The sequence below is a fragment of the Bos grunniens genome, chromosome 26, assembly GCF_055505025.1.
Source record: "Bos grunniens cultivar Pamir isolate PY7600 chromosome 26, Bosgru_T2T1.0, whole genome shotgun sequence".
NCBI classification, from domain to species: domain Eukaryota; kingdom Metazoa; phylum Chordata; class Mammalia; order Artiodactyla; family Bovidae; genus Bos; species Bos grunniens.
In genome coordinates, this window is record NC_141190.1 from 25,574,905 (window position 1) to 25,595,801 (window position 20,897).

Below are 20,897 nucleotides of genomic sequence, written 5' to 3' on the forward strand. Positions count from 1 at the left end.
CCGACAAAATGTCTCTCTTTGTTTCCAAGGCAAACCATTCAATATCACAGTAATCCAAGTCTATGCCCTGACCAGTAATGCTGAAGAAGCTGAAGTTGAACGGTTCTATGAAGACCTACAAGACCGTCTAGAACTAACACCCCAAAAAGATGTCCTTTTCATTATAGGGGACTGGAATGCAAAACTAGGAAGTCAAGAAACACCTGGAGTAACAGGTAAATTTGACCTTGGAGTACAGAATGAAGCAGGGCAAAGGCTAATAGTTTTGTCAAGAGAATGCACTGGTCATAACAAACACCCTCTTCCAACCCCACAAGAGAAGACAGTACCCATGGGCATCACCAGATGGTCAATACTGAAATCAGATTGATTATATTCTTTGCAGCCAAAGATGGAGAAGCTCTATACAATCAGCAAAAATAAGACCTGGAATTGACTGTGGCTCAGTTCATGAACTCCTTATTGCCAAATTCAGACTTAAATTGAAGAAAGTAGGGAAAACCACTAGACCACTGAGGTATGACCTAAATCAAATCCCTTACGATTATACAGTGGAAGTGAGAAATAGATTCAAAGGGATTCGATCTGATAGAGTGCCTGAAGAACTATGGATGGAGGTTCATGACATTGTACAGGAGGCTGGGATCAAGACCATCCCCAAGAAAAGGAAATGCAGCACCATAATGGATATTTTTAAGGGGTCACTCTGAAATGATGGCAAACGTTTAGGAACCTCTGGGAAACGCCAACCTGTGCCATCAGTTTGCATCGGCAAAGTTGCTGGTTTTCATGGACAGCTGCATGTTGCAAAAGACTGTTTGGGACATGTTTTTCCCAAGACTTTTGCACATTGGGACTCCTGAGAGTACCAGTGAGAGTTTTAGGATAGGTAGACTATAATGGATCAAGCTTATATTAGTTAACGTATTGCTGCTGTAACAACTTATCACAAATTTAATGTCTTCAAACAACAAATGTTTATTATGTTCACAGTTCTATGGGTTAGAAGTTGGAGACAGATCTCACTGGGCTAAGAGCAAGGTCTCCACAGGCTGCATTCTATTCCAGAGGCTCAAGAGGGGCAGCGGGGAAAAGAAGCTTTTCCAGCTTCTAGAGGCTGCTTGTATTTGCACTCATCTCACACGCTAGTAAAGTAATGCTCAAAATTCTCCAAGCCAGGCTTCAGCAATACGTGAACCGTGAACTTCCTGATGTTCAAGCTGGTTTTAGAAAAGGCAGAGGAACCAGAGATCAAATTGCCAACATCTGCTGGATCATCAAAAAAGCAAGAGAGTTCCAGAAAAACATCTATTTCTGCTTTATTGACTATGCCAAAGCATTTGACTGTGTGGATCACAATAAACTGTGGAAAATTCTGAAAGAGATGGGAATACCAGACCACCTGATCTGCCTCTTGAGAAATCTGTATGCAGGTCAAGAAGCAACAGTTAAAACTGGACATGGAACAACAGACTGGTTCCAAATAGGAAAAGGAGTTCGTCAAGGCTGTATATTGTCACCCTGTTTATTTAACTTCTATGCAGAGTACATCATGAGAAACGCTGGACTGGAAGAAACACAAGCTGGAATCACGATTGCTGGGAGAAATATCAATAACCTCAGATATGCAGATGACACCACCCTTATGGCAGAAAGTGAAGAGGAACTAAAAAGCCTCTTGATGAAAGTGAAAGTGGAGAGTGAAAAAGTTGGCTTAAAGCTCAACATTCAGAAAATGAAGATCATGGCATCCAGTCCTACCACTTCATGGGAAATAGATGGGGAAACAGTGGAAACAGTGTCAGACTTTATTTTTCTGGGCTCCAAAATCACTGCAGATGGTGACTGCAGCCATGAAATTAAAAGACGCTTATTCCTTGGAAGGAAAGTTATGACCAATCTAGATAGCATATTCAGAAGCAGAGACATTACTTTGCCAACAAAGGTTCATCTAGTCAAGGCTATGGTTTTTCCTGTGGTCATGTATGGATGTGAGAGTTGGACTGTGAAGAAGGCTGAGCGCTGAAGAATTGATGCTTTAGAAGTGTGGTGTTGGAGAAGACTCTTGAGAGTCCCTTGGATTGCAAGGAGATCCAACCAGTCCATTCTGAAGGAGATGAGCCCTGGGATTTCTTTGGAAGGAATGATGCTAAAGCTGAAACTCCAGTACTTGGGCCACCTCATGCGAAGAGTTGATTCATTGGAAAAGACTCTGATGCTGGGAGGGATTGGGGGCAGGAGGAGAAGGGGACGACAGAGGATGAGATGGCTGGATGGCATCACTGACTCGATGGACATGAGTCTGAGTGAACTCCGGGAGTTGGTGATGGACAGGGAGGCCTGGCGTGCTGTGATTCATGGGGTTGCAAAGAGTCGGACATGACTGAGCAACTGATCTGATCTGTATCCCTTGGCTAATGATCCTCTTTGCCAGTGTCAAAGGCAGGAATGGCAGATCAAGGCTTTCTCATCCTCCGTTACTCTGAATCTGCCACAGCTGGGTAAAGTTCTCCTCTTTTAAGGACTCATCTTAGGTTGGGCCCACCTGAGTAATCCAGGATACTCTCCTTATCTCAAAATCTGTAGATACATCTGCAAAGACCCTTTTGCAGGTGATGAATTCATGGATCCCAGGGATTAGGGCATGGACAATTTATGGACCATTATTCTTCCTACCACAATGTACATGCAAAGGATGGTAGGGCTAGGCCACTACTGTCCTATCGTGTAGCATACACATTTGTCTAATGTGCACAAAGTTACTTCCTCTAGCTGGACACAGCCCTTTGGTAAAAAAAAGAGTGTGCGCATGTGAATTGGAGAAATTCCTCTAACCTTAACCCCAACTCTGTTCCACTGAACAGGTTCACAGCCTGCCTAGCAGAACATACACTGGGCCCACTCTCCCTTGGCACAGTGTCCTTAACCTGCCAAACACTATACAGAGACTGTAGGCAAGGTCAAAAGATGGAGACATCCAGGAAAAAGTGTTCAAGTCCAGTGAATTTTACCTACTACTTCTTTCTCAGGACAGCGGTGGTTGTGGTGGTTAACCAGGGTGATACCTTGGGGCGGGTGAGGAGTCCACAGCTCAGATCCTCTACCCCAGGGCCCAAGCCACCCTGGATTCACTCACTCATAGTTCAAATAATTTTATATCACCTCTCCAACCAGGCTGGAAGTTCTTGGAAGGTGGCATGCCTTCATTCTCTTCTCCTTGCATTCACTGTAGCTCAACCTCATTATTAGATACTTAATGACATCGGTGGCCTAAATGAACCAATGGCTGAGATAAAATGTGGTGGGACTTGTTAAAGACCTTTGAGACTTACCAACACATGCTGTCATTATCTTTTTCTAATGGCAACACGGAGAAAAATGTGTCAGACCACAGAGCTTATCTTCCTTCCTTAAACACTCCTTTTCTCTGTGAGATTTCTCTTCCTCTGGTTTGGGTGCTGCATACTCTCTGCCTTTCCTTTCCTCTGTCAAAATCTGCTAGCAGTTACTGCGTCTATCACTGTATCCTTTCAGAATATGTGTGTTTGGTGCTTAATTACAGGATTCAAATTTTTGCTTTGTGTTAAAAGATTTGTCAGAGCAGGTGGGAAAAGCGTTCTGGGGTCAGGGGCTTTTTGGTGCCTCCAACACCTATCCTTGTGGTCGTCACCTCCTCCACCAATGCTTCTAGCAGCCTTTCCCCCTCCACACTGCCCCTTCACCGGCCGTGAGGAGAAAAGCCTTCCTCCAGAACACTGAAGCACAGTCTCCAATCCCTTATTAGAAACCCCATTTTCCACCGCCTGGCCTCCCGCTTTGCTCTGTAATATTGTAATGCAGATGAGCAGAGAGGTAGCTCATGTTGATGGGGTCATTACTAAGCGGATCTCCAATTACATGCTGTCCATTTTGCAGTGGTAATGTCAGGATGTGAACCACAATTGGATTTCAAAACCACATGTTTGTCACTCTTCATACAGGGGAGAAAGAGATTAATATTTTAAAATTCCTGACATGGTTCTGTGTATCTGACTTGTTAAAATATATAATCTCTGTAGTCTGAGAGATAATGCCTTGAAGTTGAAACTGTGATTATTTATTTGCTCCAACTTCAGCATCATTTATGCAGCAAAGTCTGAAAAAAGAGTTACACTTCATAATCACATCACTAAACCCATTTTTAATGCAGATTTAAATGGAGAGCTGCTAGTTTGCTGGTCCCCCTGATCAGTATAAACACACAGAGGTTCAGCAACTGTGGAGCTGTGTGCAGAGTACAAAAGTGATTTGAATATGGGTGGGTGCATATAGATTGTGGTTTAATCTGCCAAAATATTTCTACTGATCAATTACTATAGCATTGTGATATGTAAATTTCCCCCTTTTAAACCAAAATGACCTGCCTATTTGTGAACTCCAGCTCTGTTCTTTGCTGAGGGAAAGAAGTGGGAAAGAAACATGTTAAAAATGCATAGAGCAATACTTTGTAATCAGAATATTAACATTTTGATTGAATTGATGGAGCATTTAAATGGAAATATTCAGATTCAAAGACCAAGCTTGGGAGGGAACCTACAATATGCAGACAGATTCTGAGCCTTTTTCCTTGATTAAGGAGAATTCTTTTAATAGAGAAAAAAGTAACAGACTAAAGAACTTCATGTTAAGAATGGAAGGATGGGCAGTGTTCACTTTTTCAGTTGCTTATACATATATATATATATACAAGTATGCACATTGACAGCTATAAAGGCAGAAGCTTTGCTTCATTGGCGATTGAAGAAGAGTGTTGTAGTTTTGTAAAAACAAACAAACAAACAAAACAACAAGTAGAGTAGCATAGCAGAAAGGTTATGGAATGGGTTTTATCATCAGAATGCATGGTGCTGGATGCACCTGAATGCCAGATCTACCTCCATCCCTAGCTTGCTCTGTGACCTTGGCCAAGCCACCACACTGTCTGGGCTCAATTTTTCTCATTGGTAAAATGGGAGCATCAATATTTATCTTAAAGAATTCATATGTTTTTCAGGTATATTTAATGTGATAAAAGCTCGTTGCCTCTTCAGCAGTCAGCAGGTATCTCTGTTTCCCATTGGGAAAAAACGTGAGTTTCCATATGGGATCTGAAGCCACAGGTGATGCACAGTGGATGCACAATGGAATTTGGTAGGTAGATTTCCCTTTGAAAATTTTAGGTTCTCCTTTGAAGAAGTTTAACAGATTACTGTCACTGATTAACACCCTAGTTTTGTAGAGTTAAAGGAAAAAAATAATCTGTATTTCCATTTGCAATAAAGTGTGGATGGAAATCCACCTGATTTACTTTCCATCTCTGCTTTATTCTCAATCTGACCACTCGTGAAATGCCCAGATTTATCATAAAAGTGGTTCCCAAATCACTTTTTTCAGTTTGGCTTTGATGCAAGATTGAAAGTGTGACTATGTCCTGAGTCAAAAGAAACCTCCTGGCTTCAGACACTCTTGGGCAAAGCTTAATATTTGGAATAAAGGAGAAATGAGTATGAGAGCATCAGCTAATGAAGCAAGTATCCTCAGAATGCTATGATTTTGCAGGGAAATCCTGATGAATATGACCTCATTGTTTGTGATGGTAAAGAGCATGGCCTCCCAGAACTGTAGAATTCTACAGAACCATTTTATGAATCAGTATACTGAAGCCTGAAGAGAAAAAACCCATTGGGAAATGTGTTCATGGATCTGACTCAACCCTCCTATTTAGAGAAGGAGCATCCAGATCAAGATCATGCTCGAGATCAAGAGCATCTCCCTTGTCCATAATATACATTGTGATTTGTAAATTTCCTTGGACAATCTTCCAGTTTGGTGCTGCCTAGTCCCAAACTATAGTTGCCTACAAAAACCTATCCCAATAGCCCCATCCACTGCCCCCTCCCAGCCACAGCCTTGAATGAGAGAATCTTTGCCAATATCACAAAGGCCAGTGAACAGTTGGACTAGAGAAAAGAATGCTAATTCACCGTTTCATTGTCACACATCACTTACCCTGTTGACCCGTCTCTTCTACTTCAAAGAGAATGCTGCTGATTTACAGTGAAGTCGAGAAGAAAGCATCGGGTCCTCAGGAGAGCAACATCACAGAATCACAGGGAGGAAGGGCACACATTTTAAGTTTACAGGTGGCTGTGCCATCTGCTTGGTTCATTCTCAGCAGAAAAAAGGAGAAGCTTCCTTTATCTACTCCAGATCAGAACAGTGAGTATGGGCAAGTTTCCTGGACCTCATTCAAGTTGCTTGCTATAGGGCCTGGGGAGCCCAAGAGTCTCCACTTTTGGGTGAGTGGGTTTGACAGCAGAGGCAGAGCGGGAGTCTATGGGAAAGAGTTGCTTAATTAATCATAACCTATCAGAACCTGTCGACAGACATAGTCTCCGAGGTCTTAATGACACCCCTCAGTGATGTTAAAAACCAGCTTGGTATGACTTCATTTTCTTAGAGACACATGATTGATCTGGCTATTGGTGAATGGAGACACAGCGGCTTCTCTCTGTAGACAGTGTCATTAGATGAGAAGATTAAGTGCCTTTGCGCAAAGGCTATGAGAAGACTGTTAAGGATTCATCGGCAATGAAGGGAAGATAAGAAAACTCTGAAATATGTATTTTTAAAGGCAAAACCTTAGACTCTACCTCATTTATTAGTATCATAAAAAGCTTGGTGGAGAATCTGAACTGAGAAAAATGGCTCTTTGGGTCAAGTCTTGCTGAGATATTGCACAGAGCAGCCAACTGGGGCAGGAATGTATGGGGGACATCTTATTTCTCTTTTTTAAACTTTTCATTTTGTATTGGGGTATAGCTGATTAACTAACAATGTTGTGATAGTTTCAGGTTAACAGCCAAGGGATTCAGCTGTACATATACATGTATCCATTCTCCCCCAAACTCACCTCCCATCTGGGCTGCCATGTAGCATGAGCAGAGTTGCATGTGCTATACAGCAGGTCCTTGTTAGTTATCCATTCTAAGTATAGTATTGTGTACATGTTGATCCGAAACTCCCAGAAATGTCTTATTTCTTATTGGTGATCCTACTAAGCATTAGAAGACTCTAAAAGGAGGTGGACAGCTTTTTACTTGGAGCTTCTCAAGTATTAGAGAGCCAGACTGGGGCAACTCAACTTCGATTCCTCTGAGAAAACTGGGAGTTGGGTTTGTTACTGTAGTCCCTGAGACCAATGCTCCTCTATCCTGAGCTTCCCTGAACTTCTTAAAGAAGGCATGGCTTCTTTCCTGTGAGCAGCCAGTAATTATACCTTAAGTTCCTTCTGTTTATGAATCACAGCAGGGACCAGCCTCTACTTTTGTAGATCCAGCTGCCCAGCTGGGGATAATGCTAGCACCACTGAACTATTAAATGCCTAACAGCAGGCCATTACTGTTGACTTTCAGATTGTTTAAATGCAGTAGTATGTGAAAATCCCTGGAACAAGTTCTGGCACATGTGAATTCCCAATAAAAGTCGGTTGTTGTCATAATTCAAGAGTATATAAATTTGAAGTCAAATATTGCAGAATCAAATATTCAGAGGGGAACAAATGGATAAATCAGAACAGATAATAGAGGAGGGTGGAGCCTGTGGTCAACAGGAGCATTTACATTCCCCCTGAAGTCATTCAGGTTCTGATTTTTAAATACTTCTTGGCAGGCTAAATCAAGCACAATCAGGAAGACTTAGCCCATAAGCTTCCAGTTTGCAATTCCACAAGTGATACAGATCATCAGAAAAGAAAGGAGGTATTTAACACAAGTATGCTTTGATGACTTAATTATTTAATTCATTCTTCAGACATGGAGGGCTACCACCTGCTAGGTTACCCTGGGTCAGATAAAAAGATAAATGAGATGTAACAAGTGATACAAAGCAATCTAACATCTAGGATCTGCAATGTAAAAATCAGTATGTTCTATCAGAGACCTTTAAATACTGTAAAGTTCAGAGAGAAGCTAGGATGGTGAACTTGGGATAGCAGATTAAGGAAGTAGTCATCAGATTTTGGGAGAAGGCAATGGCAACCCACTCCAGTACTCTCACCTGGAAAATTCCATGGATGAAGGAGCCTGGTAGGCTGCAGTCCATGGGGTCGCTAAGAATCAGACATGACTGAGCGACTTGACTTTCACTTTTCCTTTCATGCATTGGAGAAGGAAATGTTCTTGCCTGGAGAATCCCAGGGACAGGGGAGCCTGGTGGGCTGCCATCTATGGGGTCACACAGAGTTGGACACGATTGAAGTGACTTAGCAGCAGCAGCACAATTTTACAACGTGATAGGCTTGTTCCAACTTCACTGCATCCTTGCTAACCCTTGCTATGTCTCACTATTTGATACTCCCTAGGGTTAGTTCTCTACCCCACTCCAGTACTCTTGCCTGGAAAATCCCATGGACGGAGGAGCCTGATAGGCTGCAGTCCATGGGGTCTCAAAGAGTCGGACATGACTGAGCGACTTCACTTTCACTTTTCACTTTCATGCATTGGAGAAGGAAATGGCAACCCACTCCAGTGTTCTTGCCTGGAGAATCCCAAGGACAGGGGAGCCTGGTGGGCTGCCGTCTATGGGGTCGCACAGAGTCAGACACGACTGAAGCGACTTAGCAGCAGCAGCAGGAAGATCAGAAATAGAAGTTAGGAAAAATAATCAGGTGATACTGTATGAGATGCATGTAATAGGTTGGTCTTAGAAAAGAAGGACTAGGGTCCATTGGATATAGACGAGAGGTGACCTTTTTGAGAAATAGAATGGAACAAAATCCATCACACTTAATGGGACATTTAGGTATAAGGAAAAGAAAACATTTCCAAAAAGAAGTATTGAACTCCTGTAGGTATCAATTGAGGAAAAAGAAGGTGCCCATCAGTAAAGCTCTCCAGAAAATGGTTCCATATACATTTCTAGGTTTTCTTTCTTCCACATTCCTCCACAGATCCTTGCTACTAATCATAGTAGACTTGCACTAGGTACTTGCCCAGCACATCTCTTGTATTTCTTGTTTGTAGATTTTCTAATTCTATTTCTTCTGTTTCATCAAAGTTGGTAGGAAATCAGGAAATTGTAGATGGACTAGTAGTAAATTTCCAAGTTAGTATTTTAACAGAGCTTCTGAGAATCCCCCAAGTTCTGGGAGCTGGGAATACATTGAACAGGCTCATCTCTGCTCTAAAACCCGGACCATGAAAGGGACCTGAACTGCTGCTTGCCCATGCAGAAAGCATCTCCACGTTCCATTATGGATGCTCATAGGCACAGCCAATGCACTGCTGTCTCCTATGGAAACAATGTCTATTATTGGACATTTTGGAACCAAAACCGTTGCCTTTATTAGGGTCATGTAAACAAAGATCTCAAGGACAACAGATTTCCGTTTATGCTGCCAAGGAGACCTGGATTTCTGAGGGCACACACTTATGTCTCAAGTGCCCAATAAGCACTTTAAAGATGTTCAAAACATTTCTTTCTATTCCAGAGACCCTGCTGTATAGGTGGTCCTTGTGGTAATATGGTCTTTAATACTCAGCAGGATTTTATTTTTTAAATTTTGTTGGACTTAGAAAAAAGGTTAATGGTCATCATCTTTTAAAATGCTTGCAGGTTATTAAGGCTTAGGAGAAAACATTCTCCCTCAAAAATAAAATGCATAACCAAGAAATTACTTTTTGGTTTGTTTCTTTCTACTTCTCTTCCACTCCCATACCAGCCTACTTACATGAAGTGTTTGCTATAAAGCAGATGCTCCATCAAATTTGACAGAACGTAAATAGGATGGCTATCCTAATACCCTGGGAAGGTTTTGAATGCAACTTAATTAATGCAAAAGTATTTCAGCTTTAGGATTTCTACTTTTTTTCTCAATATTCCCAAGAATTTTTCTTAGTTCACATGATATGAAGTGAAATAGCAAAGACAGCAATGTCAGCAGAATAGTTAGAAAAGAGAGAGCATAGCTATAGCTAGTCTCTGTGACAGGTGATTTGGTAATGTTCAAAGTAAAGCAAGAGCCTCAGAGTCAGAAAAGACATCACAGTTCTTCCTCCTGTTTAACAGACTGGGAAACTGAGAATTCAGAAATATCAGGCGATGATCTCATAGATTCCTAGCTAGATAGTAGTTGTGTAAGGACGTTTATGTCTCTTGGCTCCCTGTTCCATAGTCTTTAAATACATCTTTATTTTTTTTCCCCTAGTAAGAATTACTTGATCCAGAGTTTTATATAATGGATTGGGGGTGGAGTGGAGGCTTTTATTTTGGGGATTATGATACATAATGATTGGTCATCCCTGTATGGAGGCAGCAAAATCTATTTGGATCCCCTCGTTCTCATCAGCAGTCCCCAAATTCTCGTTAAGATATGGCTTCTCTCTTTTCAATATTCTTGGAAATTGAATTTAAATATCTTTGTCACAATGATAAATGGTGAATTCATTCCACTTACTTTATGGACTTAATTTTATATATATTTCCATTTGTTCAGAATAGGCACCTACACAGAATGTGCCCTGGCACCATATAAGTAAAAAATTGCATATATTTGTGTATATGTATATTTTATACAATAATGTATGTGTATATGGTGGTGGTGTGTGCTCAGTCGTGTCTGACTTTGCGACCCCATGGCTCCTCTATCCGTGGGATTTTCCAGGCAAGAATACTGGAGTGGGTTGCCATTTCCTTCTCAAGGGGACCTTCCCAACCCAGAGATGGAGCCTGGATCTCTTGTGTCTCTTGCATTGCAGGCAGATTTTTTTACCACTGGTGCCACCTGGGAAGCCCAAAAAGCTGAATTCATTCTGATGGTGGTGTATATATGTACATTTTTTCTCTAGATATAGATTAGGAATTATAATATTTTTTGCATTAGAACTCAGGACAGTAGTTAGGTATCAGCTAGAAATGACGTCAGATAGAGCCTGTTTACTGTTGCGCTATTTGTTTAAAATAATATATAAAATTTGTAAGATAGTGGAGAAAATATTTCTCCCTAGATTTCCTGAATTAAAATGTTTACACTTTTATCTATGGTGATAGCTTTCAGTCCTGCTTAGAGTTTTTTTTTGTTGTTTGTTTTGTTTTGTTTCCACAATTTACCTACCATCTTCTTGGCCCAACTTTTTGAGTAATCTGATTGGAATTTGTAATATATGATTTTTTTTAAAACTTTCCTATCTGTGAGTTTAGGAGGTGCAGTGCAGGTTGACAGCAGAATTTTCCAAAAGTAATATTTAGCTGGGGACATCTGGGTAATCCTAGATATTAAAATTTCTTCATTTTGCAAGTAATTTAATGAATATCTCCCTAAACATAGTAGGGAAAATTATTTATTTTAGAGTGTCTGTTTTATAGGAATTTATGATTTAGTTGGGGAGCTAAAAAATTCACATAAGCAGTAATTATATGCAAATGGAAAACATCTATGAACAAATGGCATAGGCACTTTACTGTTTGTAAATGCTAACGGACTTCAGAGTAAGAAGCAGTCATTACAGACTGAAGTGCTTGGGAAAGGGAACTTGGGTGGGAGCAGCTTGAGCCAAGGCAGAAAAGATGGCTAGGAAAGAGCTGGACATGGAAATCATTGTGGGTATTCTAGAAAAAGATTCGGCGTGAGAAAAAGCTTAGATCAGAAATGAGCATGGCTTTGCGGTTACTTGGACTCACTCATTCCTGCTGGTGTAGAGAGGGACTGCAGAGGAATAATCAGAGACATGGTTACAGACATGGAGGTGGGAAGATGTAGGTGCTAGAGGGCTTTAAAAGTTCCACCAAGGAGCTCAAGTTGCTCCTGTAGGCTTGTGACATGGAATGCAGCCCCTAAACAAGAGTCCAGGGATAGGAAGGGCTAGACTTGCCCCTGTGGGTTAGGTGATGGGTGCTTACCTCAGCATCCTCCCTGCTCCAAGATCTCCAAGTGGTAATGGTAATGTTGATGACATGCAGCTTTCATTCAGAAAATTACCTAGATTTCATGTGAACTGAATTTTTTTCAAATGGTATTGCTTTTGAGAGTTGTGCCTATATCTTCTGAATCTGTTACCTTATTGTTTTACTTGTGTTTCTGTGTATGTTTTAAGCTCTGCTGCTTCTATCATGATGTACAGTGGCCAGGTCTGCATGGGGTGTACAGGTACAGATGCTTGCACATTTAGTACAAGCCAGGCTCTCTCTCCTATCTCCTGTGCCCTCCCAGCAACATGGAGAGGAGTGAGCCCATGGAGACAGCCTGAGACCTGTATGAGTGCTATTAAGAGTTGGGAGTTTATGCCAAAATTGAAAAAGACACATGCATCCCATTGTTCACTGCAGCACTATTTGCAATAACTAGAACATGGAAGCAATCTAGATGTCCATCAACAGATAAATAGATAAAGAAGTTGTGGTACATATACACAATGGAATATTACTCAGCCATAAAAAGGAACATATTTGAGTCAGATCTAAAGAGGTGGATGAACCTAGAATCTATTATACAGAGTGAAGTAAGTCAGAAAGAGAAAGATAAATATCATATTCTAAAGCATATATACAGAATCTAGAAAAATGGTACTGAAGATTTTATTTACAGGACAGCAATGGAAAAACAGACATAGAAAATAGACTTATGGACATGGGGAGAGGGGCCGAGAGGGCAAGATGTATGGAAAGAGTAACATGGAAACTTACATTACCATATGTAAAATAGATAGCCAATGGGAATTTGCTGTATGGCTCAGGAAACTCAAAAAGGGGCTATGTATCAGCCTAGAGGTGTGGAATGGTGAGAGAGATGGGAGGGAGGTTTAAAAGGGGAGGGGATATATGTATACCTATTGCTGATTCATGTTGAGGTTTGACAGAAAACAACAAAAGTCTGTAAAGCGATTAATCCTTCAATTAAAAAATAAATTAATTAATAAAAACAAAAACAAAAAAAGAGTTGCGGGTTTATGGTCATCTTTTCTGGGGTGGTTGGGAAGCTATGCTTTTCCCAGGCCTCTTTTCTTCTTGCTTACAGCATTGAGACATCATAGATTTCTTTTAGAGAGCGCAGTAAAACCGTTCCCCTCACTTTCACTTTTTAGAGTCTCATACGATTGTAACACTTAACCTCTTTTAAACGATTTTACTCTTTTATTCCCTTGGTACTGAGAATAAAACTGAGAATTAAATGTTGAAATCAAATCCATAAATCCCAGAGCAAAGTGACAGTCTGGGTGGTTGGGCAAAGAGACTTATGTGCTGGTTGATACCAAGAATTGAGCTGAATTGTATTTCCCTGCAGAGCATCAGACCTTGTCGTGTTTAGTGAGAAATGTGAAATGGGGGAGGCCCTTGTTTCATGTTTCTCTAAACTTGTATTCTACATATACCACCAGTGCAAAATAAAGACGCCCATTCTTGTTTCTTTGCTCTAATCACCCCTTCAGCACCTGCTCTTTTCTCTGTGGTGAGTCAACTTGAATACATGGAGTGGTAAAACCTTATAAGTGGCAGGAAATTTGGATACTACCTTTATCTAAGCTCAGAAATTATATTTAAAATACTAAATCAGAGTAGACAGAGGCAATAGGGTTGGAACAGGGTAATGAGGCGCCATGTGGGACAGATGTTCCTCTTGTACAGAATTGTGGGAAGATCTTGGGGAGCTGCAGGGATGGTTGGGGGTATTTAGGGGCCTTGGGAAAGTCATTAATTTACCAAATTCCTTTATTTTAACATTATTTTTGAATATTAGCCCTGTTTATGCCTTGTTATGCTTCATCTATTTTGAAATTCTATTAGGAGGTGCATAAACATAGGATTGTTATGTCTTCTGCAGAGATTGACTACTGTATTATGATATAATGGCCCTCTTAATCCATGGTAATATTCTTTACTCCAAAACCTACATTTCATGATAATAGTAAATCCACCCTGGCTTTCTTTTGATTGGTACATCTTTTTCCATCATTTCCCCTATCGTTAGCTTTTAACCTATTTGTGTCCTGAAAGTATTATCAGTCAGTCAGTTCAGTCGCTAAGTCATGCCGACTCTTTGCAACCCCATGGACTGCAGCACGCCAGGCCTCCCTGTCCACTAACTCCTGGATTTTGCTCAACTCATGTCCATTAAGTCAGTGATGCCATCCAACCATCTTATCCTGTCATCCCTTTCTCCTCCTGCCTTCAATCTTTCCCAGCATCAGGGTCTTTTCCAATGAGTCAGCTCTTCGCATCAGGTGGCCAAAGTATTGGAGTTTCAGCTTCAACATCAGTCCTTCCAATGAATATTCAGGACTGATTTCCTTTCGGATGGACTGGTTGGATCTCCTTGCACTCCACGGGACTGTCAAGAGTCTTCTCCAACACCGCAGTTCATAAGCATCCATTCTTTGGCGCTCAGCTTTCTTTATGGTCCAACTCTCACATCCATACATGACTACTGGAAAAACCATAGCCTTGACTAGATGAAACTTTGTTGACAAAGTAATGTCATTACTTTTTAATATGCTGTCTAGGTTGGTCATAACTTTTCTTTCAAGGGGCAAGTGTGTTTTAATTTCATGGCCGTAGTCACCATCTGCTAGTGATTTTGGAGCCCCCCAAAATGAAGTCTGTCACTGTTTCCATTGTTTTTCCATCTATTTGCCATGAAGTGATGAGACCAGATGCCATGATCTTAGTTTTCTGAATGTTGAGTTTTAAACCAAATTTTTCACTCTCCTCTTTCACTTTCATCAAGAGGCTTTTTAGTTCCTCTTCACTTTCTGCCATAAGGGTGGTGTCATCTGCATATCTGAGGTTATTGATATTTCTCCCAGTAATCTTGATTCCAGTTTATGCTTCCTCCAGCCCAGCATTTCTCATGATGTACTCTGCATATAAGTTTAATAAGCAGGGTGACAATATACAGCCTTGACATACTCCTTTCCCAATTTGGAACCAGTCTATTGTTCCATGTCCAGTTCTAACTGTTGCTTCCTGACCTGCATACAGATTTCTCAATGGCAGTTCAGGTGGTCTGGTATTCCCATCTCTTTCAGAATTTTCCACAGCTTGTTGTGATCCACACAGTCAAATGCTTTGGCATAGTCAATAAAGCAGAAATAGATGTTTTTCTGGAACTCTCTTGCTTTTTCCATGATCCATTGGATGTCGGGAATTTGATCTATGATTCCTCTGCCTTTTCTAAATCCAGCTTGAACATCTGGAAGTTCACGGTTCACATACTATTGAAGCCTGGCTTGGAGAATTTTGAGCACTACTTTACTAGCATGTGAGATGAGTGCAGTTGTGCGGTAGTTTGAGCATTCTTTGGCATTGCCTTTCTTTGGGATTGAAATGAAAGCTGACCTTTTCCAGTCCTGTGGCCACTGCTGAGTGTCCCAAACAGCACTTTCATAGCATCATCTTTTAGGATTTGAAATAGCTCAACTGGAATTCCATCCCCTCCACTAGCTTTGTTTGTAGTGGTTCGTCCTAAGGCCCACTTGACTTTGCATTCCAGGATGTCTGGCTCTAGGTGAGTGATCTTTCTTCTGCTTCTGTTAGGTCCATACCTTTTCTGTCCTTTATTGTGCTCATCTTTGCATGAAATATTCCCTTGATATCTCTAATTTTCTTTGGTCAGTGTAACTATGAATTTTATTTCTTCTGTTATAACCTGCATAATACATTGTTATTATTTTTGCTTTAAGCAATCATTTATCTATCAAAGGTATTTAAATAATAAGAACTTATATTTATCCATGCATTTACCATTTCCATGCTCTTCATTCATGTATATCAAGATTTCCACGTGGTATAGCATTTGTCGTTGTTGTATTTAAAAATACTGCTGCACTTCCTTGTCATTTACATTGTTTCTAACAGAAGATCTGCTAACATCTGTATCTTTGTTCCTCTCACTGTGACATACCCTTTTTCTCTCTTGCCTGTGTCTTTATTATTGGTGTTAAGCAATCTGATTATGATGAACTTTGATATTGTTTTATTCATGACTTGGGATTTTTTTGTGTCTCTTGGATATTGCTTTATAGTTTTCATCAATTTTTGAAAATACTCAGCTATTACTTCTTCACATGTGTTTTGTTCCTTGCCTCTTCAGGAACTCTTAGTTACACATGCTGTCCTCCAGCACACTGATGATACCTTTTCCCATGTTCCTCTTGGGTTTCATTTGTGCAGTTTGTTATTATGGTTTTACTTTCACTTGCCTTTTCGTCTGCATTGTCTAATTTGCCATTAATTCCATTTAGCATACTTTAGGGTCAAACATTACAGTTTTTCTCTCTGAAAGTTTGGTTTGTATCTACTTTTTATTTTTTGCATGTATATAATGAACATATGTACTTTTTCCTCTAGCTTCTTGAACATATGCAATATAGTTTTAACAACTAATGTCCTTATTTATTCATTCTATAACTTGTATCATTTCTGAGACGGTTTTGAATCATATTTCCAGCACTAGTAGTAGTGACATCTTAGATTGGCTAATTTTTTGGTTTTGTTGTTGTCATGGAATTGCCTGTGTATCGTAGGGTATTTAGCAGAATCCCCGTTTTCCATTCACTTGATGCTAGTAGCATCTTCAGTCTTGACAGTTAGATGGTTCTCATCATTGACTAGTGTTCCTTGATTGCCAGATTGGAGAGTGTAGGAAATCACCCCTAGTTACGAGCTAGTAGTTTAGATTGGTTAATTTTTCTCTTCATTATGAATATGCTTTTTCTCTGTTTCTTACAATGCCAGATAATTTTTATTTAGTGCCAGATACTAAGATTTTTGTCTTACTGGTTGCTAGATATTTTTGAATTCCAGTGAATATTGTTGAGCCTCATTCTGGGACACACTTAAGTTACTTGCAGGTGTTTGAATTCTTTCAGGTGTTAATTTTAAGCTTTATAAGCTGGGATCAGAACTTCATTTTGTTTAGGATTGATTTTGCCCCACTACTAAGGCAGAACTTCCCTGAGGTATTCATTCCATGACTTATGGGGGTTGCCACTCTGGCTGGTGGGCACAGTGACGGTTATTGACGTTGTGTAAACGTCTAGGGTAGCACTAGTGGTAAAGAACCTGTCTGCCAGTGCAGGAGAAGCAAGAGACACAGGCTCAATCCCTAAGTCGGGAAGATCCCCTGGAGGAGGGCATGGCAGCCCATTCCAGTATTCTTGCCTGAAGAATCCCATGGAGAGAGGAGCCTGGTGGGCTACAGTGCGTAGGGTTGCAGAGAGTTGGACGTGACTGAAGCGACTGAACACAACGAGCTTCTGGGTTTGCTCCTTCTGGTCCTTTCAGGTGATTCTTTCTCCATTCTTTGGATTCTTCATTTTCGTGAACCGATTACCACTCAGCTGAAGACTTGAGGGGAGCGGGTGCTCTGCATCGCTCTAGAATTCTCTCTGCTTCTGCAGCTGTCTCTTCTCTAGTACTATTTCTTGCAAATTCTAGGTACATTTGCCTGACCAGATCCCCCATTTCATCAACTCAACTCAGGGAGATCACTGGGCTTCATATGAATACTTTACTTAGCATATAACCATATAGCCTGGAAACTTTTTCCATGCAGTGATCCAGGGCAATCGTAAGACTTACCTCATTTGTTTCCAATCTCTTGGAGATCCCTGGTTTTTGTTGCCTGTTATCCAATGACTTGAAAGTAATTGTTTTGTTTATTTATTTTACCTTACAGTCATTTCATGTGAAAAGGTAGATTCAGTTCTGGTTACTCCATCATGTTCAGAATCAGTAATGCCTATACCTTAGTTTGGAGAAGGCAATGGCAACCCACTCCAGTGCTCTTGCCTGGAGAATCCCAGGGATGGGGGAGCCTGGTGGGCTGCCATCTATGGGGTCGCACAGAGTCGGACACGACTGAAGCGACTTAGCAGCAGCAGCAGCATTCCTTAGTTTATACTGATAAATGAACCTCCAGAGAGGTGAATGGTACTTAAGGTTTTTTCAGCTAGTCTAAAGGCAAAGCTGACTTTGGATCCCAGATTTCTTTCTTCTATATTTCTCCTCTTTTACTCATTTTACACTGTGCAACTGTTACCTCCAAATGTAATTATTTGGCCACTGGATCTTGAATCGTCTAAGCTTGAAATCCTAGACAGAATCTCGTGGAATTCCTACTTCTTTGATTCTTGTTTGTCAAACACACGTTTCTGTAGACAGGGTTGTGATTCTCAGGAAGAATATGCAGATGGTGTGTCAGCGGGAATATTTTATGACGATTCTTGTTTGAAGTTTTACAGCTTTGCTTGATGTTGTGAAAATACGTACGTGTTGTTGATGTGTCCCTTCAAAAACTTTCAGTTTGATGTTTAAGATATATCCATTCAGGGTTCTGTCTATCACTGTTGCTAAGAAACTTACATTTTAAGTGTATAAAAAACGTAGTAAAACTGTTTAAGGAGAGGCATCAGGGTAGTTGTGATTATTATTTTGCCTAAAGGTGCAAAATGAGATTATGTCTTATCTACACGTTCTTGCCAAACCAAGACCAATGAAAACATCTCTATTGTGATTGACTGTGTCCTTTCTAAAAGCTTGTGCAGGCAAAAACAGAAACCATAGTTGAAAAATACTTCACCCCACATAGAAGACATAGAAGGCAATCAATACATGTTATTTTCTCCAATTTTGTGTCATCCCGGGGTGGAACATGAGACGGGACAACAAAGGCACTTCTCTCTCCCTTGCTCACTGTGCTCTGGCCTTACTGCCTCGCTTTAATTCCTTAAACTGGTCGGCCTCCTTCCTGCCACAGGACCTTTACACATGCCATTCTCACTGTGATGCTTCTTCTTCCACACTTTGCGTGCTTTTATGCTTCAGATCCAGCCTAAATGACATTTCCTCTTAGAAGATATTGCCCCCTGCTGGTCTGTCTCTCCCTAGTCCCTCTTCATTTCTTCAGCATCCTTCATAATCTTAGCTTTTGAATTTGTTTATTATTATACTGGCTTGTTGTTTTTATTTTAGATAGTGAGACTGATGAGAGCTAGGATCTTATTTGCTTTATCACTCCTGGAGTGGTTGATTTAGATGATGAGACAATGGGAAAATGTGTGGTTTCCACTTGTTGGGATTTGTGTTTATAAATAACGTTGTAAAGGCTGATGGAGACACTCAGTAGGAACTTGTGGAATAGAATCTCCAAAGGCACCACTGGGTACAAAGCATAACCTCATTCTGGGTATAGAGCAATCCAATCCCCACACTGTCTGCACTGTCAGCTCTGGCAATCAGAACAAGGTAGGGCATAGTTCACTCCAGCTGGATGTCACTCATTGTGTGATTTTCTGGTTATCAGATTTTTTTTGGTTATCAGATTTTATCAATGCTACCTACCAGTTGTTTCCAATGCCTCTGACACATGACAAACCCTGTGTCCCTCTTTTCCCCTTTTGTGTCTTGTCCCATTTTGGTTGCCCAGTCTCCCGGTGTGAGGCCTTTAACAGGTGCTTCTGTGGAGTCTGTTTCTCTGAATTAGGGCTCCTTTCCTTCCAGGTGCCCAAGACGCCTTGCCGTACCTGCTCTGCATGCCGAGAGGAGCCAGCAGTGTCCATGGCAGGATGAATGGCTCTGTGCTCCCTCCAATTATTTCCTTCTCAGGCAGGCCCTGTCAACTTAGCAGTCTGGTCAGCCTTCTGCTCTTCAGAGACGCTCCTTCACCCATTCTGATAAAGACTTCGGGTTTTCTCCCATGGCAAATTTATGCCTTTCCTCCTGCACCTGTCCCCTCCTCCCTTCTTGCAACACTCCTCCCCGACAAATTCATTTCATTGTTTAGCTACATCTACTCCTCATCAATAAATTACTTCTCCTCACTCACCTGGGACCTTCTGTTTTATTCACAGATCTTTTGGGGGTCTTGCTCTTAATTATTTGATCTGCTTACCAACGAGGCTGCCTCCCTGTTATTTGTCACGAACTCTGGTGTAGTCTCCTTTTTTTCATCCACCCTTTGCTTTCTTATCATTGTTTTACACACTTGTAACTGTCAAGTCAGTTCGGCTTTATAAGCCACAGGTCCTCTCAGCAGCAGCATTTCTCCCAAATGGTCGTGGAGGAGAAGAGAGAAAGCGTTGCTGTTCTGCATATTGTCCATTCATCAGACGTCATCAGGCAATTACTGAGATTCAGCTGTGTGGAGCCCCTAGAGTTGGGGTGAACAGTGGTGATGGAGGGTGACACAGAATATTGAACCAGAATTATAGTTTATAGTAACTGGAAACCATGAGGTTAATGACTGTGCCTATAACTACGCTGTAGGAAGGTAGCCTGGACACCACTGTGAACCCTGGGCTGAGGAGAAAGATGTGTAGAGGTGGGACAGAGATCTGGTGGAGCATTACAGCTGCCCATGCAGCCCATCCTGTTAAACTTCGGTTGTTCAGAAAGAGAGAGAGAAGGACCAATGCAAGAGAAATTTCTGAAGCACAGTTAACAGGACTTGACAGCGATTAGAGGAGAGTGAGGAGGAGAAATTGTCATGATGATTATAAGCTTTCAGACCTGGGAGGGTTTGGTCCCATTACAGAAGTGGGGAATGGAAGAAGAAAAGGAGGGAGGAAGTGGGGAGGGGGAACAGTGTTATGGTGGAGGAGTGCTGAGCTCAGTTTTAGCATCCTGGAACTGAAGTGCCAACGGCTCCTTGCACAGCATTTGGAAATGTGAGACTGGAGTTCACAGGAGAGGCTGGAGCAGGAAAAGTTTTGGGAGTCCTCCAAACAGAAGTGGCAGGTGAACCAGGAGAGCAGTTGTATGCATATTAAAAGGTAGCTAGTATTGCAGGCAGCAGGTGTGGAACCCTAGTGTAGTGTGAGTAGGTCCTCTGGGCTGTGGATACTCAGTGGATGGAGCCCCATGGACAGAATCTTCAGGGAGGATTT

General features: G+C 41.2%; 1 protein-coding gene across 9 annotated transcripts in view; it reads left to right on the forward strand.

Annotated features, from left to right (window-relative positions):
* The window catches only part of SORCS3 (sortilin related VPS10 domain containing receptor 3), a 633,389-nt gene that overhangs the window by 237,958 nt on the left and 374,534 nt on the right, over positions 1-20,897 (forward strand). For 2 of the 9 annotated variants that reach the window (XM_086377573.1, XM_086377570.1), the window contains exons 3-4: positions 5,033-5,169; positions 6,057-6,237. The exons of 3 other annotated variants lie outside the window; for them this stretch is intronic. The gene's annotated coding sequence lies outside the window, so the exon portion shown is untranslated. Of the gene's footprint in view, positions 1-29; positions 216-5,032; positions 5,170-6,056; positions 6,238-20,897 lie in introns of all 9 variants that reach the window. 4 more of the 9 variants (XM_086377572.1, XM_086377576.1, XM_086377574.1 and 1 more) reach the window with 2 other exon arrangements.